Source organism: Mustela nigripes, chromosome 5 (assembly GCF_022355385.1).
Source record: "Mustela nigripes isolate SB6536 chromosome 5, MUSNIG.SB6536, whole genome shotgun sequence".
Lineage (NCBI taxonomy): Eukaryota > Metazoa > Chordata > Mammalia > Carnivora > Mustelidae > Mustela > Mustela nigripes.
The window spans coordinates 97721233-97739716 of record NC_081561.1 but is presented as its reverse complement, the minus strand read 5'-3'; the positions used below and the strand labels follow the sequence as shown (position 1 = coordinate 97739716).

Here is an 18484-nt window from a genome sequence, read left to right as displayed (position 1 = left end):
ATATTTTAAGTAGTGAAAAAGCAAACTTTGGGCAAAGCTATTCTGCTATTGGACATTGTTTTGTCATTTATTCCCCTGTATTTAGTCTGAGTTCTCCAGAAAAACAGAACCAATAAGAAATTTATATTTTAAGTAGTGAAAAAGCAAACTTTGGGCAAAGCTATTCTGCTATTGGACATTGTTTTGTCATTTATTCCCCTGTATTTAGTCTGAGTTCTCCAGAAAAACAGAACCAATAAGAAATTTATATCTATTTCTGATTTTTTTTTTTTTTGAGAGGAAGGGGGATTGAGAGAGAGTGAGATGGAGAGAGAAAAGCAGGATCAGGAGAGGGAGAATCCCAAGCAGGGTCCATGCCCCAGCACAGAGCTTGACCGCAGGACCTAATCCCACAGCCCTGAGATCTCCACCTGAGACCACCACCTGAGTTGGACACTGAACTGACTGAGCCACCCAGGCATCCCTATCTATATCTGATTTAATATTAGGAATTGGCTTATGTGGCTATGGAGGCTGAGAAGTCCCAGGATGTACAGTCAGCAAGCTGGAGACCCACAAGAGCCAATGGTATAATTTCAGTCTAAGTCCAAAGGCAGAAAAACCAATGTCCCAGCTCAAACACAGTCAAGCAAAGAGAATTCTCCCTTACTTAGCTTTTTGTTCTATTCATGTCTCCAACTGATTAGATGAGGCCCATATTAGGGAAGGCAATCTGCAATTTACTTCATCTACCTATTCAAATGTTAAATGCATCTGGAAGTACCCTTACAACCACATCAGCTTTAACCAAATATCTGGGCACCCCATGGCCCAGTCAAGCTGACATAAAATTAGCAAGCACATCCCATCTAGGTAATACATTAAAATCACCTCACGTTTCCAAATTTTCTTAATCTCACCTCAGCATTTGACTCCATTGAAAGGAAGCAGTGAGATGATCTAAACTGAATGAACTCAATAGAGAACTCAATAGAGAGAGCTGCTAATGTTTCATGAGGTTAAGGACTCATTCCATCTCTATTTTTGCAGTATCATCAGTGTCCAGCCAGATGCTTGGCATCTACTAGGCAAGCAATTAACATATGTTGAGTAATTGAAGGAGCAAAAGAATGAATTTGTATCATATACCTCCATGAAAGTCAGAGTTCATAAGAATAATTTGATTATTTCCTTTTTTTGCCCTACCTACTAAGAAGTTCAGAGAAAACCAATTCAGTGATCCAGAAACAGTAGCCTGCTATCTCTTCTGGTCACACCACCCATCACTGCCAAAATACGTCATCCATATTCATGCTTGTGACTTTGCACCAATTATTTTCTCTCATGCCTATAATACCCTTCCTTTCCTTTTGCCTAATGACCTCCTACTCGTGCTTTAAATTCTAGCTAATGTGCCACCTCCTCAGCGAAGCTTTCCCCAACCGTTCCCTGAAAAAACTCATAATTACCATCTGTTTCCTGACTCCATATATACCACCATCAAACATTTACCACTCCGTACTGAAATTATTACTATGCATGTCTGGTAACCCCTTAAAACTGAATTCCTAAAATAAAAGAACACGTTTAAAAAACACAAAAACAAAAACAAAAACAAAAACAAAAACAAAACCTCCTGCACTAAACACAGTGTGTGGCACATGATTAGGGTTTCATAATTATTTGTTACTATTGTCAACCTTAATGAGTCTACCACTGTAGTGAGTCTCAGACCGCAAACTTCTGGAAGGTGCACCCCACCCTGTGTCAGTTCTTCTGCAGCTAGAGACAGACAGCCTCACGTGGAAGGTGATACAAGGTGCTATTCCTCACTGGTAAATACCTTAATCAAAATAAGAGTGCTGAAGAACTTTCATCAGCTCCTCCACACTTGATACATTAACTTCCACACTGATTAATGTGTAGTCACGAAGTGAAAAAAATATGCCATCGGCCATTCTGCTAACCAAAAACTTTCCATATCCTAACTTAACCATGAAGTCCTGGCAAAGGCATTATTTAAATTGTTCCACTTTAGGATGAAAGGACAATAGGAAGACTTGGAAAGATTTCTAAGAAAAACTCACCTGAACTTTAAATCACGGTGGTCAATATTTTTGCCTTTTCTTCTTCGTACTTTAAATTGAGGCTCAAACAGTAAGTTTCCCTAATGGGAATAGGTTGCTGATACCTGGTGATTCACAGACCTGTACCCCTGGGGATAAAAATATATGTTTATAAAAAATAAAAAATTAAAAAAAAAAAAATTGTTCAGAGAGGTCTATGAGGAAAATAGCGTCTGGAAGAAGGAAGGAATAGCCATTCCGCTGAGGCTTGCGATTACACTTGGGCTGTAGATCCGATCTTCACAATGCCCAGAGAAAGAGGAAGAGTGAATTGAAGTCCGTCCAACTCTCTAATTTGGTCATTCTAAACTTCACCTAGATGTCAGGCGAGATAGTGCTGTGCTTCAGCATTTAAGTTTGGGAAATTCAGGGCCATGACCGAAATTTCAGCAATTCCCAAGGAGATCTGTGCTCTGACTTCCCGCCCCCACGTGGAACTTCCCTGCTGCTCCATGGTCAGCCCCTATTCTCTCAAAACCCCCCCTCAGTGACCATTCTTTTTCTAGACTCTTCCCGATTTTATTATGATCCTATTTTTTATGCAGAACAGTGTTCTGTTTAATCTCTTGCTAACATTATACTGAACCAAGACCATGTTTCTAAGATCAATTCTGCCAATCCTGCAAGGGCAAAAAGCAGGTAGAAGCAGTTGTCGTTAGAAATCGCAACTTTCCCTTCCTCCCACCCTCATAGTCCTTCCCTTAAACACACTCACGTAGATATTCAGAGGATGGTCGGTACCAAGCAGCTTGCGGTAACCCGTGGCAACTTTATCTCACCTTAACACCACCGTTTCTTCTTCTTCCCTTCTCAGGGGAGCTCACTTTTTCCTCCATTTCACTGAAGTCCACTCTCTGGTTTTGTCTCATTTGGCACTGGTACACATTGACTTTTTTCCAAGGGCTCCATCTAGATTCCCTGCACATCTTTAGATGAGAGACTGGTCCATCACAGGTGAATTGCAGCAGCACTGCAGGCCACAGATCCAAGCAAACCCGCCTTGGGCCAGTAAACCAGAGTAAAAAAGATTTCAACAAGTTCATTTAGCTAGTAGTGGCTCTCTGGGATCCTGTGCTTATTTTATTCATTCAACAAATATTTATGTTGTGCTTATTAGATATGGAGATAAAATAGTGGATTACGTATACACTCCATGACTGGCAAGGTTTGAGTCTCCCACAAAATAGAGCCCGAGATAAGGATTTGATTATAAGGGGGTATTTTGGAGATGATCCCAAGAAAACCAGTAAAGGAACAGGAAACTAAAACAGGAAAGGGAGGGAAACCAATACAGCCCATTAGTTTTGTGACCACTGGAGTTCCTCTGTGAAGTGCTGGTGAATGTTTAACAACAAATCCAAAATAAAAAACAAAGCAGTGTGATACATATGCATACAAAAGTTTAGTATAAAATTTGGCTGATACAAAGGATATGGGGTGCACAATTCATAATATATATATTCTTTATTTTCAATTCTATATAGTCAATTGATTTTCCTAAGGAAATAATATGTACACAGATCTGAATGACAGGAAGACAAAAACAAGGATTGGGGAGGAATGGTGAAGAGTGTTTTGGGCAGAGGCGAGTAGTGAAAGCTGGAAGAAGCATGGCATATTGAAGGAAAGTGAAGAAAGCCGGCATAGCTAGCGCACAAGGAGTCAAAGAGAGTTAGAAAACAGAGAAGCTCTAGGGGCGCCTGGGTGGCTCAGTGGGTTAAAGCCTCTGCCTTTGGCTCAGGTCATGTTCCCAGGGTCCTGGGATTGGGCCCTGCATGGGGCTCTCTGATAGGCAGGGAGTCTGCTTCCCCTTCTCTCTCTCTCTCTGCCTGCCTCTCTGCCCACTTGTGATCTGTCTGTCAAATAAATAAATAAAATCTTAAAAAAAAAAAGGCAGTGAAGCTCTAGAAACGTAGAGTTTGATAAGCCCTGTTAATACCATTAAATGTTTTAAGCAAAGGAGTGACACATCAACTTTGAGCTTAAATAGATCTCACTGCTTGTGGGAAATTGGCTGGAGGTGGGAAAATGCAAGCAATCAATTAGAAGAGTCTTAACAACAATCTGGACTACGAATATTGATAGCTTGGTCTAGAGTGATAGAAGGGGAGATGAACAAACGTGAATTGATTGAGTGGTATTTAAGAGGCAAAATCATTATGAAGAATTCTGAAGCCATGAGCAGGTTCATCAAGAAAGCCTGATCTGATTAATGAGCAATATCTGTTATAGGCTCATCAGTGGGAAGTAGTAATACACATGTCTGCAGAGTCTGTAACAGGCTGGTGAACTGGTTTTGGCCATGCCTCTCAGATATCCAGATATTTCCTCCCTGTTAGCACTTTATTGTCATCTGACTGGTGAGCACATTCTTGGAGATGTCAACATGTGTTGGTTCTCAGATCCTTGACATGGTCACTTTTATCACTTACATTAATTTTTGTTGACTTAAATTTACTTAATAAGAAAGATGGATGAGGATCCATTATTATTGATCAATCAAATGCTTTTGATTGATCTGTCCAGTATTTTACAAAGAGGCCCACAAATATAAAGAACTGTGTTGCATATATAAGTAAATATAACAATTCAGGAGGACTCTGGAATTCTTTTTCTGACTGTTCCAGGAAGCTACTTCCATGATTACTTTAAATCTACAGAGCTAGTAACACCTATGAGGACTTGATCCCCTATACATCCCAATTTAGAGGTTCTATTCTAACAACCCAGTAATGTTTGGTTTTTTGTTTTTTAATTTCAGTGTTTGGCATCTGTCCTATTTTTCACTTTTGGTTTAGCATCTGCATTCTATCCCTTCTCATTTCTTGGAGTGGCCACTAGCAAACTGCAGTTGTGTTTGTATTTTACTCAGTGGAGCTGAAATGTCAGCTCCTCACTCGTGCCAGAAAACCAGCATGCAGCAGCTCTTGGCTCAGCAAGAGGTGTGCCCCACACCACAGAGCATGACAGCCTCTTCACAGATTATCTGGACACCAGCTCCATTCTGTTTCCTTTCGCACTTGGCGGCACTCAAACAATGAGAACAAACTTGTTGGGCTCTGGTTCCTGGATCATCCCTCAGTGGAAGACAGCTATAATGACAAGGAGAATGTTTACATGAATAAGCCCTTAAGTGAATTTCAAAATTAAGCCATTATGACAATTTTAACAGAAATCTTAACTTAAGGGCGCTAGCGTGGCTCAGTGGGTTAAGCCTCTGACTCTTGGTTTTGGCTCAGGTCGTGACCTCGGGGTCACGAAATCAAGCCCCACTTCCGGGCTTGCGCTCACTAGGGAGTCGCCTGGGACTCTCTCTTCCTCTCCTGCTGCCCTTCCCCTCCCCCATGCTCACTCACTGTCTCTAAAATAAACAAATAAATCTTAAAAAAAAAAAGAGAGATCTTAATCTAAAAACCTATCATTCCATTATTACATGTAAATAAGAGACAAAGTTTTCAGAAAGAAGATAAGACAAAACGGGGAGAGAGATTAAGGTGATACTGCTTGGGGAAAATATTGGAAGAAATACTTCACCCTCAATAATGCAATCCCATCTTTAGGATAAGAATGCACTGTCCTGGGGCGCCTGGGTGGCTCTGCTGGTTAAATGTCTGCCTTTGGCTCAGGTCATGATCTCAGAGGCCTGAAATCGAGCCCCGAATTTGGCTCCCTCCTCATCTGGGAGCCTGCTTCTCTCTCTCCTGTTCCTCCTGCTTGTGGATGCTCTTTCTCCCCCTCCTCACTCTCTTTCTCCTCTCCCTGTCAAATAAATAAACAAAATCTTTAAAAAAAAATAAAAAAAAAAAAATAAAAAGAATGCATTGTCACATGCATCTGCAGTGTTTCCAAGGCCTAGATTTGGGAGTAAATTAAAATTTCATGTTGGAGAACTCTTATTTACAACAGTATCAGCCTGATTGTTCAACAAGCAGAGAGAACAGCTCTGAAAAAGAAAATTCAGTTCACACTAGACTACAGTGCACTTTCCATCTATATTTTTTTGAAAATTTTTTAAATTTTTTTCAGTGTTCCAAGATTCACTGTTTATGCACCACACCCAGTGCACCATGCAATACGTGCCCTCCTTAATACCCACCACCAGGCTCATCCATGGATCTCCGTTATTCAAGACCTACACATATGAAATAGAAACAATGTAAGATTTATGCATAAGAGAGAAACACTACTTAAAATTATTTTCTAGACAAAGCATATGTGTCTGTCTTAGGTCATAGGGGAAGAAAATCCATGAGAAGCAGAAGCAACAAACAAGGCACACATGGAGCTGTAAGTGGGCCCCAAAGGGAGCATAGCACTTTGCTAAAGAAAAGGGAGATGACCCTCAGATAGAAGAAGTTTCATGAGAAGAAAAAGCAGAGGCTGGAGTATGATTCAGAGAAGAATACGAGAAATAAGTAGATAAAGGATTTGTATAAGCAGGGCTTAAAGTTAGAAAAAGAGTTTCTTCTGAGTTTTCAGGAAATGAATGATGAAAATGAGGCTTAGGAAAGTTAGTCTGGCCACAGCTTTGGTGGCTGAAAGTAGGACAGTGAGGGATTTTGACCCATATCTGATACAACGTTTTGGAGCCATGGATGAGGGTAGAAGCAGAGGAAGAGAGGAGGAAACAGAGATATGGAAGATTTTATTTTAAAAAATAAAGTTTAAATGTAAAATAAAATAATATAAAATACAATAAACCAGGGACTAATTTAGATAATGATGGATGGAGGAGAAGGACAGGTTGAAGGATTTGGACCACCATCAGGTTTAACACCCCCTATCGTCATCCATGTTATACACAAGATACCAAATTTCTTCCCACCCTAGAAGTTAAAGTCTAATGGAACACAATAACAATATGTTCTCTCTGCATGTTTGTCAGTATCTCTCTTCCTCCCCCTCCTTCCCTCCTTCTCTTTCTATCTTGGAAAAATCAGTACAAGTCAGACAATAGGAGTTTTCTAATATGTATTAGGAACCCCCCACTTAAGTGATCAGAATTTTACATAGAGGTAAGTCAAATGCTCAGTATGTGTATTAGTCCGTATTCTCCAGAGAGACAGAACCAATAGGGTGTGTGTGTGTGTGTGTGTGGAGAGAGAGAGAGAGAGAGAGAGAGAGAGTTATTTTAAGGAATTGTTTTATGCAGTTGTGGAGACTGGCAAATCTGAATCTATAAGATAGATGGGCAAACTAGAAACTCGGAAGAAGTCTGCTTACAGAATTTCCATTTCCTCTGGGGAGAACTTTTTTGTTGTTGTTTTTGTTTTTTGTTTTTTGAATTAAGGATTTCAACTGGTTTAATGAAGCCCACACACAATATACAGGAAAACCTGCTTTACACAGAGTCTATGAATTGAAATGTTCATTTCACCTAAAAAGAAAAAAAAAAAAACTTCACAGAAACATCTAGAATAATGTTTGACCAAATATCTGGATACCATGCCTAGCCCACTTGACACATAAAATTAACTATCACAGTATCTCTTGAATGGCTCTGCCTAGTAGGTGTAAAAACAAAACAAAACAAACAGAGGATGCTTTATACTTAGATCTGCAGGGGGAAAAAAAATGCAAAGCCAGAACTAGAACAGGCAGAATCTGGTCATAATCAGACAATTTATCTGGTACAAAGAGAAAACAGGGTGGCCTCATGGCAGGCCCTTAATCATAATGTAAAAGATGTATGTCATTAGTGATAATAGGTAGTCAGTATTTGTGGAACTGGAAGGAACCCAAGGTAGAAACAGCAGCAAAAAATACATACCCAATAGCTAGAAAGAGAGCTGTCTAGAAGAAAGCCATGACAAATGAGGTACAGGGTGACAAGGCTAGATGGACATAATGGCATCTAACTGATTCCATAGTCATCCATTACCACCATTTATCACTTCCCAACTTACTGGGATATGATGCATTTATAGCTACAAGGATCTTTATCTTGTATACCTTTATCTTGATTCACACGAGGTTATGCAATTAAGGAGAGAAGCCAAGTAATTCTGCCCCTCTTTTCTCTAATTTTACAAATACTATAAGGTTCCAGTCATGGCCTCATAGTGATGGCCAAAATGATTGAGTAACCAGGAGCAAACAAGGTCACTTTTGAGACTGTGGGGAAGGAACGTCACTTTGGGTCCTATTGTGAAGAATCACAGGTTGATAATATGATCAGCACTTTAATCAAAGAAGCAACTCTTACATTGAAGAAAAGTGACATCTTAGCAATCCTAAAGTAGAAACAGGAACAGCATTTGTAAGGGGATTGGAGGGCATGGATGGAAACTCTCACAAATAGTTTCTTTTCATTTTTAAGGGTTTTTTTTAAATATTTTTTTTTATTTATTTGAGAGAGAGAGAGAGAGAACAGATGCTTAACCAACTGAGACACCCAGGCGCCCTGATTTAGTTTTTAAGATGAAACTGCTTTTCTAAAATTGTCAGTAGGTTACAAGTTACATGCAGTGGTCAGTTTCTAGAAGGGCAGTCTACACAGGCAACTGAACAAACTTTTGTCATTGTCATGCAGTTCTGCTCTGTGACAGGTCCCGTCCTCCATTTGAACTTAAAAATGTAAATCTCAGGAAAATGGGACCCTGATCTTTAAATAGATCCTATTCATCTCCGAAAAAAAAATTAACATCTTTTGACCACTGAGTACCAAAAGATAAGAGGATTTTCAGTTTCTTTTACCTCTATTTTTCTAGCTTGGCAATGATCGGGGTAGAAAAACAACTCTCCTCTTCTAGTTGGCAAGTTCTTTGTATGGTAGGTTAAGTAGAATGCTTGCCAGAGGGTACATATTAGATTTATGCTATTTGGAATGTTGAAACAAGTGCTAATCCACAGAATTTTAATAAAATGCTTACTAAATATCATCCAAAGTCAGCATTTACAAAACTTACCAAACTTTATTTTTAGAGATGAAACAAATTAAAGCATTTGTAGAAAGATAAATAAATAAATCTATTTGTATTTATCTGTTTGTCTGTTTTGAATTAGAATATGTTTGGAGTTTAGGAAAATCTGTCTCTTTAGATTCTCCATCCAAACCTTCATTCTGGAGGATGACAAATTTCCTGTTGATTAGAGTTTCTATATGAGAGTTTGCCATAATGTCCACCAGATCTTTCAGTTGCATATTTGTGACATTCTCAAATGATCTTTCAGGAAATTTCTTCAACTTTGAAAGTCAGAGTGACCCAAGGACACTAAGCAAATGATGTGTGCCACTTTTTGTTTTGAGCATCTTTTGAATGTTAAGTTTAAAAAGTAGTAGTAGGACATGATGTTTTGCAATTTCAAGACACAGAGGAAGAAATATTATAGCTGGGAGATCTGGACAGTGGAGAGGAGGAGGAGGGCCAGGAGAAGGACAATAAGTTAGGAAGAATACAATTAAATAGCTAAAAGGGCCTTTGTTTTTTTTTTAATTAATTAATTTATTTGACGGAGATCACAAGTAGGCAGAGAGACAGGCAGAGGGGGCTGGGGGAGAAGAAGACTCTCTGCTGAGAGGCTCGATCGGGGCTCGATCCCAAGACCCTGAGAACATGACCTGAGCCAAAGGCAGAGGTTTAACCCACTGAGCCACCCAGGAACCCCTAAAGGGCTTTTTAATAGTTGGGAATATTTGTTTTAACTACGGGATCTGGAGGGCAGCAAGAGAGAAGCTGAGTAAGGGGAGAGATCTTGGGAATAAAACAGTAGTGGGAGGTGCTGGGCAAAGAAGGGTGAAGCACCAGCACTGGGAATGCAGGGGCCTCCTGGAACGGAAGCTGGGTTGCAGCTCAAGCATCTCCCTGGGAGAGTGAATTCAAAAGAGCAATGCCTGATCAAGGACCAGGGGTGGGGAGGAGCACCTAGTTCAGTGAAAGGAGAAAAGCAGAACTAATTCAAGGAAGCAGATGCATCTTGTAAGTTGGACAGAGACACTGATCCTATGCTATGCACCTATAATTTTCTAGCTTATAAACGTTACTCTAGCGTTCTAGCATTGCCGTAAGTGGCTGAGTATTTGGAATGACTGCCCATGGAAGTGAGAGTGAGACTATGGAAGCCGACTGAAGTCCAGAAAGAAGAGAGCATCCCATCTTCCTCGGGGATGACAGAGGGGTTAGACAGGTGGAAGGCCCTTGCTGAGGGCCCCGCTGCAACTCGTCCAGGTAAACTTTTCACTCACCACCTCTCTCAATGTGGGTTTTTCTGCTTTGACAAAAGGGAAGTTCAACATAACCACAGAACAACAGGAGTGCTGCAGTACCTGGGCCCTCACTGCCTTAATATTCATCATGGAAAATGGAACCTCTGCTTGGCATGACTCATGGAGGAGTGCCTGCCCTGAATTCCTAGCTAAAAAAAGAAAAAGGAAAAAATGATTTTGAAAAAACCTTTCTGAGATTTATTAGACATTAGAATTCACAGTTCTGGAGCAATTCAATCCATTCCTTCATCATCCACAAAAGATACGAAACTCTCTTGTTTTCATGAGTATCATCTGAGGTTTTGTAGGTTTGTAGGCTTGTTTTGTTTGTTTTTTTCTTTAAGTTTGCAGCCTCCACACACAAACGTATGAATTCCTCAATTCATTTTGCCTCAGGGAAGCCTCTTTTTCTCTCCTCATTGCTTAACCTTGTTTCTTCCTCTCACAAAGCACAGGCTGCAGGAGAGACCCAGTGTGACATGGTATGCAGTTACAGCCACGTCCCTGTGATGCTATCTTTCAACCGTTATTATTGACATCAACTTTGCTTGGTAATACCAGGTTATATTACAAATGTCATTCTCTGCTCTCTGAGGCCATTTTTCCAATTTCAACTTTTCTTGACAAATTCATGACATAGAATAAAGTGTCTTTTTTTTTTTTTTTTTTAAGTAAGCTCCATGCCCAGTTTGGAGCCCAGTGTGGGGCTTGGGCTCCCAACCCTGAGATCAAGACCTGAGCTGAGATCAAGAGCAAGATCCTTAATGCACTGAGCTACCCAGGTGCCCCTACTACAACGTATCTTTATGCAGACTGCCATATAGATCTGTGTTTTCAGTGGCCTCACCACCAATCCAAAACCCATTTCCCCAGGATTTGGTGGACCTAGTTTTTTCCTCAGATTTTTCTGTAATAATTATTAAGACCTCCAGTCTATACTGAAATGCCGACTCTTTAGAATCCTCTTCCATGGATTCCTGCAAGACTTGCCTGATCTTTTCTCTTTCTTCTTTCTCTCAACCCAATCCCAACACCCACTCTGTGCATGTATAATGTGTAGGGCCCGGGTAGGGCTGCGCTATGGGACAGTGAGTAAGACACTAGTCTCCTGACACAAAATTTCAAGGAAAGCAAAAAACTAAGTAGTCAAGATTATACTTAAATGCAAGATTTCTGAAACTCAGAATAATTGCAAAAAAAATTCATGAACAAAATACCAAAATTTTAAAAAGTAAAGAAAAACCATCATTTATTTTACAACCCTGCTTTATTGTATGACATGAACAGTCGTTTCTAGCCTGCCCACTGTTCCTGCCTGAATGGCCTTTGTGTACCCCTTCAGGCAGGCTTTCAAGGATTGACATGGGTATAAACAGACTGAAACAACATGGAGCTTCACATATAGTCATGATTTTGAGCTGTAGTGCTTTTTTTTTTTTTTGAGGTTTTACTTATTTATTTGACAGACAGAGATCACAAGTAGGCAGAGAGGCAGAGAGAGAGGAGGAAGCAGGCTCCCTGCTGAGCAGAGAGCCCGATTTGGGGCTTGATCCCAGGACCCTGGGATCATGACCTGAGCCGAAGGCAGAGTCTTTAACCCACTGAGCCACCCAGGTACCCCAAGCTGTAGTGCTTTTATTAACTTTGTCTATTTGGTTAAAATATGGGAGGATTGTTTGGTAAGTGTATACAGAGGTTCCCATTTTCCCTTTTGCCTCAAGATCCAATAGGCTCCACACACAGAGAACTAAATCTTGCTAAAACCATATTCGGTAAGCAGAACTGCTCTCCAAGCTTTGTCCAGCATCCTGGTGCCAGATAATGGAGTGGTAGGGTTAAAACGGTCCAGATAATGACATAAATAGTATAAAAAGGGGCACCTATAAGGATGCTGAAGAGTTTGTTGTAAATCACTTAAGCATTATTTTGGGTGAGAAATGCATTAAGTTTTCCATAGGGTTCTGGAATCAGCTTTCTATTTTCTCTTCCTTAATGACTCAACCAGTCTATTTAAGGTTAAAATCTCTGATCTGGTCTCATGTGGGAAGCGCTGGCTACCTATGCACATTCCCCAGACTGGCCAGGCGATTCTCTCACACCTTGCCTGCTCACCCAGTGCTGTGTCTGGGCCCCTGTGCTCTATGCCCACTGCAACCGCTCTGCTAAGGCCAGCACTTTAAAGTCCCTTTTTGGTGGGAAGTGTCTCTTCTTAGTTGACCCATAGCAGTCAGAATCTAACTAGAAAAAAACCCACAAACTACTTTAGGCATGAGGTGGCCAATTTTAAAGGTCAAACAGTCAAACATCAGCAGTATAGAATGGTTCAAACTATTATTTACAAGAAAGGGACTTTTTTTTAAAAAATATTTTTATTTATTTATTTGAGAGAGAGAGAAAGAATGGGAGAGACAGCATGAGAAGGGGGAGCGTCAGAGGGAGAAGCAGGCTCCCTTAGAGCAGAGTCTGACGCCAGACTCGGTCCTCCGCGCTCATGACCTGAGCTGAAGGCTGTCGCCCAACCAGCTGAGCCACCCAGGCGCCCCAAGAAAGGGACTTTAATGCAGGGAATTTGTTACTCAGATAGAGAAGGAGCTGAGAAACCAAACAAGAGAGGTTAGGGGAAAACGCAGAGATTAGGAAGAGCAGGCACTGCTACTGCCCAGAGCTTAAGGAGCTAAAAACAAGAGATGGTATCACCAGAATCCAGGAGCCAGCTTATCTGTGGAAATCTGGAAACCTGGAGTGCCTAATCCAGTGGGAGTGCAGACACAGAGGAGAGACAGTTGTTACCAGGACAGTGACTTGAGGCACACATGGAGGAGAAGAAATAAGCCCCACTTTTTCCTTCCCTGTCTGCCACTGCTCATGTTGGCCAAACCTACCCAGAAACCAGATGGTACAGAGGACTTTGAAATGTAACCTACAGGGGTCAGTGTCCAAGCCGAGGAAAGAGCAAGAATGACTGAGGGAAACCCAGCCCAGGATCAGCTCAGGGCCCATTTCATAAGGGGATCCATCATCAAGGAGCAGTGCGGCATTTGGAGTAACATCATGAAACACTGCTCAGCCAACATCAACCGAGAGCTCTCGCTGTCCACTCATTCCATTCCAATATTGTGGGAACCACAGACATACATGCCATTGTATTTCAGAATTAGCTCCCTATTGGTTGAATTAATAAAAAGAAGGAGGCTCTCTCCCTCTGTATTGAGTAATTTTAAAGTTGCTACAGAATTGCCTATTTTCCCATGGAAATGTCTTCTTGTGTACCCAAATCTGTCAGTTTCAATAAAGTGATAAACAGCATAATCACCTGGGATAGTTCCCAGTGCTGACATCTAGATGTGGTGGTCCATTTTAACTGTCCTTGAATTGAAGCAATCTCTATCTTTCTACAATAACTTTTGACCATTATCTTGTCTTCCTCTACCCCAAGACACTCTCTAGATAAACGGATAGATAAATGGGTGAGGGTGGGTGTGGATGGGTGATAGAGGATGGATGGATATTAATGATAATTATGATGTCCTTGGATTTTAAATGAGATGTTCCCAGCATTTTTTTTTTTTTGTAGCAGTGAGACTCAAAGATTGTTATGGTTAGTTGATTTCAGGGTCATAGGTACCAAATGTAAACCTAATTAATGTGATATTTTATTGCCTAACCATAGTTAAAATGTTGAAAGTAGAGGGAGATGATTTGCTTAGAAAGATATTAATGATTCAGGCATTCTTCACTGCAAGTAAGGAGAGTATGGATACATTTTCTTTATCCAGATAATAAATAATAAGCTGTTGCCAGAATTATTCAGATTTTCTTTTAATGCTCATATTCCCTATGCATTCTGCCTTTGCAGGATGCTATAAATCCTACCACCACCACCAGCAATATCCTATGGAGTTGAATTTTTTAATGAGTTAATGTTAATATGTGATTAGACTATGATTTCTTCAAGTGCAGTTCATTATTCTTAATAGATCTTGCAAATTCTTCAAAATCTATTGTAAAATAAAAGCATATGAAATGTATTTTAGGTATAATTGTCAATAGCGAGAACATGAAATTAACAAAATGCACTAAAGGCAGTTCAAGTGCTTTTGGTAGATCACTTGGGGATGAATAATGGTTAGAAATTTGAGCTTTAAATAACTCCAACTGGAACTATTAAAGTATAAGAAAAATGTTCATGCTTCTAAACTGTCTTTTAAAAACAGAAATTTAGAACCAGTCTCTTTCATTCTTTCCTTCTTTGAACGTAATGATTCCCTCTAGCTGGTACAATGTGATGTACTCTAGGAATATTCTCAAAGTATGTATTTGCAGAACCAACTCACAAAACGCATTGAGGCAGGAAGTGATTGCTTTAAGTGGCTGAAATGCAAATATCTTCTGCAACCATTACTTCAGCAAAACCATGAATAATGATCATAACTAGTTCTCTTTCTATGGGAGATTTATATTCCATTAAGAAGTAAGCAAAGATAGGTGTTAACCAGCTTGAATTGACAACATCCTGGAAATTCAAACATGCGTTTTAACACGTATTTGCTTTTTAACAAGTTCTATAAATATACTGCACAAAATGTCATTTTTTTTCCAAAATGGCATTCGTTGATATAAAAAGCATTTTAAATGTCAAATGGAAGAACATTTCTAAAGGAACTTCAGTGTGATCACATTATGAATTTCTTATTCTTCAGAGTACAAAGCTACTGCCTAAAGTTGAATTTCCTTGCCTATAATTAAATTAATTCTAAGGAAGAGCTCCCCTTTCGCAGACTTTGGTATTAAATGTAAATGTTCATGTAGCTCTTCTTGACCCAAGTCTTTACAGAAAAATACAGTAAAGAGGTACCTGTAGATGGAGCCACTCTCAAGGCATGAGGGCAGAAGAACAATGGTGTTTGACATCCTCCTCAGGAGCAGATCTTAGCTGGGCTTCCATCACTGTGAACGTTCCCATAATACCCTATAGAACCTTTCCATTACGAAGGTTCTCAAACTTTTCCGTGAATCAGAATTCCCCCCGAGACCTTGTTCAAACACAGATTGCTGGGCCCTTCCCCCAGATTTTTGATTCTGAAGGACTGGGATGGGGCAAATTTTCATTTCTAGCAAACTCTCCAGGGATTTCGATGCTGCTGGGCATGGGATCCTTAGGGATCTACTGCTCCATGGTGACAGCTACAGCTACGACTGACATTTGGGCTTTAATACTTTCCAGGCTCTTTCAGGTCTTTTTTTTTTTTTTTTTTTTTTTTTTTTGAGAGTGAGAGAAACAGAGAGAGAGAGAGAGAGAAGGGCAGAGAGGATCTTAAGCAAGCTCCACACCCAGCATGGAGCCTTGTGCAGGACTTCATCACACAATCCTTGAGATCATGACCTGAGCCAAAAATCAAGAGTCAGACATTTAACCCACTGAGGCACCCAAGGGCCCCTTCATGCCTTTTTATTTAATTCATTTCTAAACCATCCCATAAGATGCACAAAATAGCCAATTCTCTTCATTTTATGGATTATAAATGAAAAACGCTAAGGCTTCTTCTCCTCTATTCTCTGTCTCATTGAATACACCAACCACCGAGGAAAGTGCCCAAGCTGGACGCCTGGAAGCATCTAGGACTCCCCTCTCTCTCCACTCACACCCAGCCCTTGCTCAAAGGGCTGATTTCAGTCCCTGCCTTAGGGGGACCCCAGCTCTCTTCCACTTCTGTGTCTTTGGGTATATTGTTTTCTCTTCCTGGTATACCCTGATACTTATGTTTAAATTTTTCTGGAAAAGGGGTTTCATAAGATTTGCTGTACAATATTATATCAGGATAAGTTAGTCTTTTATATGTATCTATTTTGTCTTCATTTTAGTATTCATGAACCCAATTTCTCCTTCAAATATGTTCATTTTGTGGTATGTCTTTTTAAAAATTCACCATTCCATAAGAGTGTGACTCTGTTGGAAATTGTCTTGTGGTGTGTCTGGTGAGACGTACTCATCAATAGAAAACTGGGGAGCTAATCCCCCAATACTCTGTGGACTCAGATTCCCATTTCTCATCCTTGCTTCAATATGTTTTTTTTCTTATCATAAGTACTTTGACTCTTCTTTGACTTTTCCATTTGGCTCATTAATTTCAGCACTAGCCTCATCAGAGCCTGGGATTTAACAGGGTAAGCTGCCCTTCTGAGTAAAAGTTTATTGCTAATAAATTCAATTACTCTTTTATTATAAAATCTTATAAGAATATAAACAAGGATTTTGTTTCATTGTCAGACTCACAATTGTTAAATTGTACCTGACATAATTTTCCTTAACTTGAAGTTTCTCCAGTCTGTCTTTTCATTGAAAAAAGGTCTCTGTGGACTCCTTGCTTAGCGATTACACAAATCTCAGCTTCCGGGCTGTCCCTAAACAAAAATGGAAAGTGGTGGTGACATTGTCAGTAGACGACTTCTCCCAGCAGTTGGAGACAGTTACACCACCTGGAAAATAGTGGCATACGTGGTTTAGAGACTTTTTATTAAAAAAACGAGAAGCCAAGTTCTTATTTTATTTCCTATGTTAGTAAATCCACATGCCCCCAACTGGCAGGGTCATTGTTCTGTGCTGTCAATAGCATGTAATCCACAAAGGTTCAGCAGCACCATTTCGTTGAATGTCCCCACCCCTCATCCCTTTTCCATCCACCCCCTCATAACATATATTACATCTACCACCTGCTAAACTCCCCTTTTTCCTTGAGACCAAGAGTATATTATCCCAATACCAGCCTTATTAAGTACTCATCACTGGTACTATGTTAAGAATTTATTTTTATTTATTTTAAGAATATTTATTTTTCTGTGCTTTCAGTTTCTTTATCTGTGTAGTGCGAATGGTAACACCTTAAAACTTGGATGTGATCTTTCAGTACAATAAAATACATACATAGAAGATGATCAATAAGTTGGAGCTCTTGCTGTATTTTTAGCTACTCTAAACACTGCGACAGGAAATGTATTTCTCATTCACTGCAATTGCCCCGTGTCTAACAAGTACCCGGCAAATGGTAGATACTCAGTGATTTTTGTTGAATGAGTGCAGGTTCACATACACGAATGAATAAAGCCCTGGCAAAGAGGGAAATGTCAGCAACTTTAAGAATTTTGTATGGAAATCAAATGGACATGTTAGGAAAATTGAACTTTTGTGCTGTGTCGTAAGTTAATTTTGAGTAGGACTTTTAAATTTTCTCAGTCTCAGATTCCTTGTCTGTAAATAGAGTACAACCCCATTTCTCACAGGGCTGTTAAAAGACATAAATTATATAAAGAATGAGCCCAGAGAAAAGAAGGCAATAACAAAATATGCCAAAAATTAAAGAGTATATTGGAACTCATTAAAAGGAAAGATGGAGAAGGAACAAAAATGCATTGTCTTGGATACAAAGACTCCCTGCAACAGCTGACTAGCTGCACTGCGTGAGAATGTCAGAGTCAGGAGAGAGAGGTCCAGATGCAGACAACACAGAGGGAAGGAAACAAAAAGCCAAAGGAAAGTTTGTATTTGTTATTTAGTTAACTGATATTAAATCAAATAATGGGAAAGGGTTTGGTTTGGTATGGGAAATAAATTACAAATTTGTATGCAATGTAATTACTTTTTATAATATTTACTAAAATTTTGAGGATCATTTTAGATAAAACATGTAAAAAAAACTTTCCCAGGTACACGGTGTAAGATAGCAATAAAATCACTTGGTATTTTGTAGCCCATGAGAATGCCCTCAAACGTTTTTTAAACATACCAATGTAGAGGCCGTCCGTTAAAGGTCTAACTTAATTCCTTTACAAAAGGGCCCAGATATTGATATAGTTCTGAAAACTTCCCAGGAGTCTAATATTTACCTAGGGCAGAAAATCTCAGTCTTTTGATTCATGTTCTCCAAATAACTCAATTGAATTCTAGTAACTGCGTTTCACAAATGTTAAAGAAAAAAACTTAGGGGCACCTGGGTGGCTCAGTTGGTTGAGTATCCAACTCTTTGTTGATTCAGCTCAGGTCATGATCTCAGGGTCCTGGGGTGGAGCCCCAGTTTGGGCTCAGCAGGAAGTCTGTCTCCCTCTCTCTCTGCTCTTCCCCTGCTTGCTCGCTCTCTCTCTTTCTCAAGCGAATAAATCAATCTTTATTTTAAAAAAG

The 18484-nt window shown here is 39.9% G+C and overlaps 1 protein-coding gene across 2 annotated transcripts in view; it reads left to right on the top strand.

The window, feature by feature from the left end:
- IMPG1 (interphotoreceptor matrix proteoglycan 1) overlaps positions 1-18484 on the top strand; it is a 131650-nt gene that overhangs the window by 69929 nt on the left and 43237 nt on the right. The window lies entirely within an intron of this gene.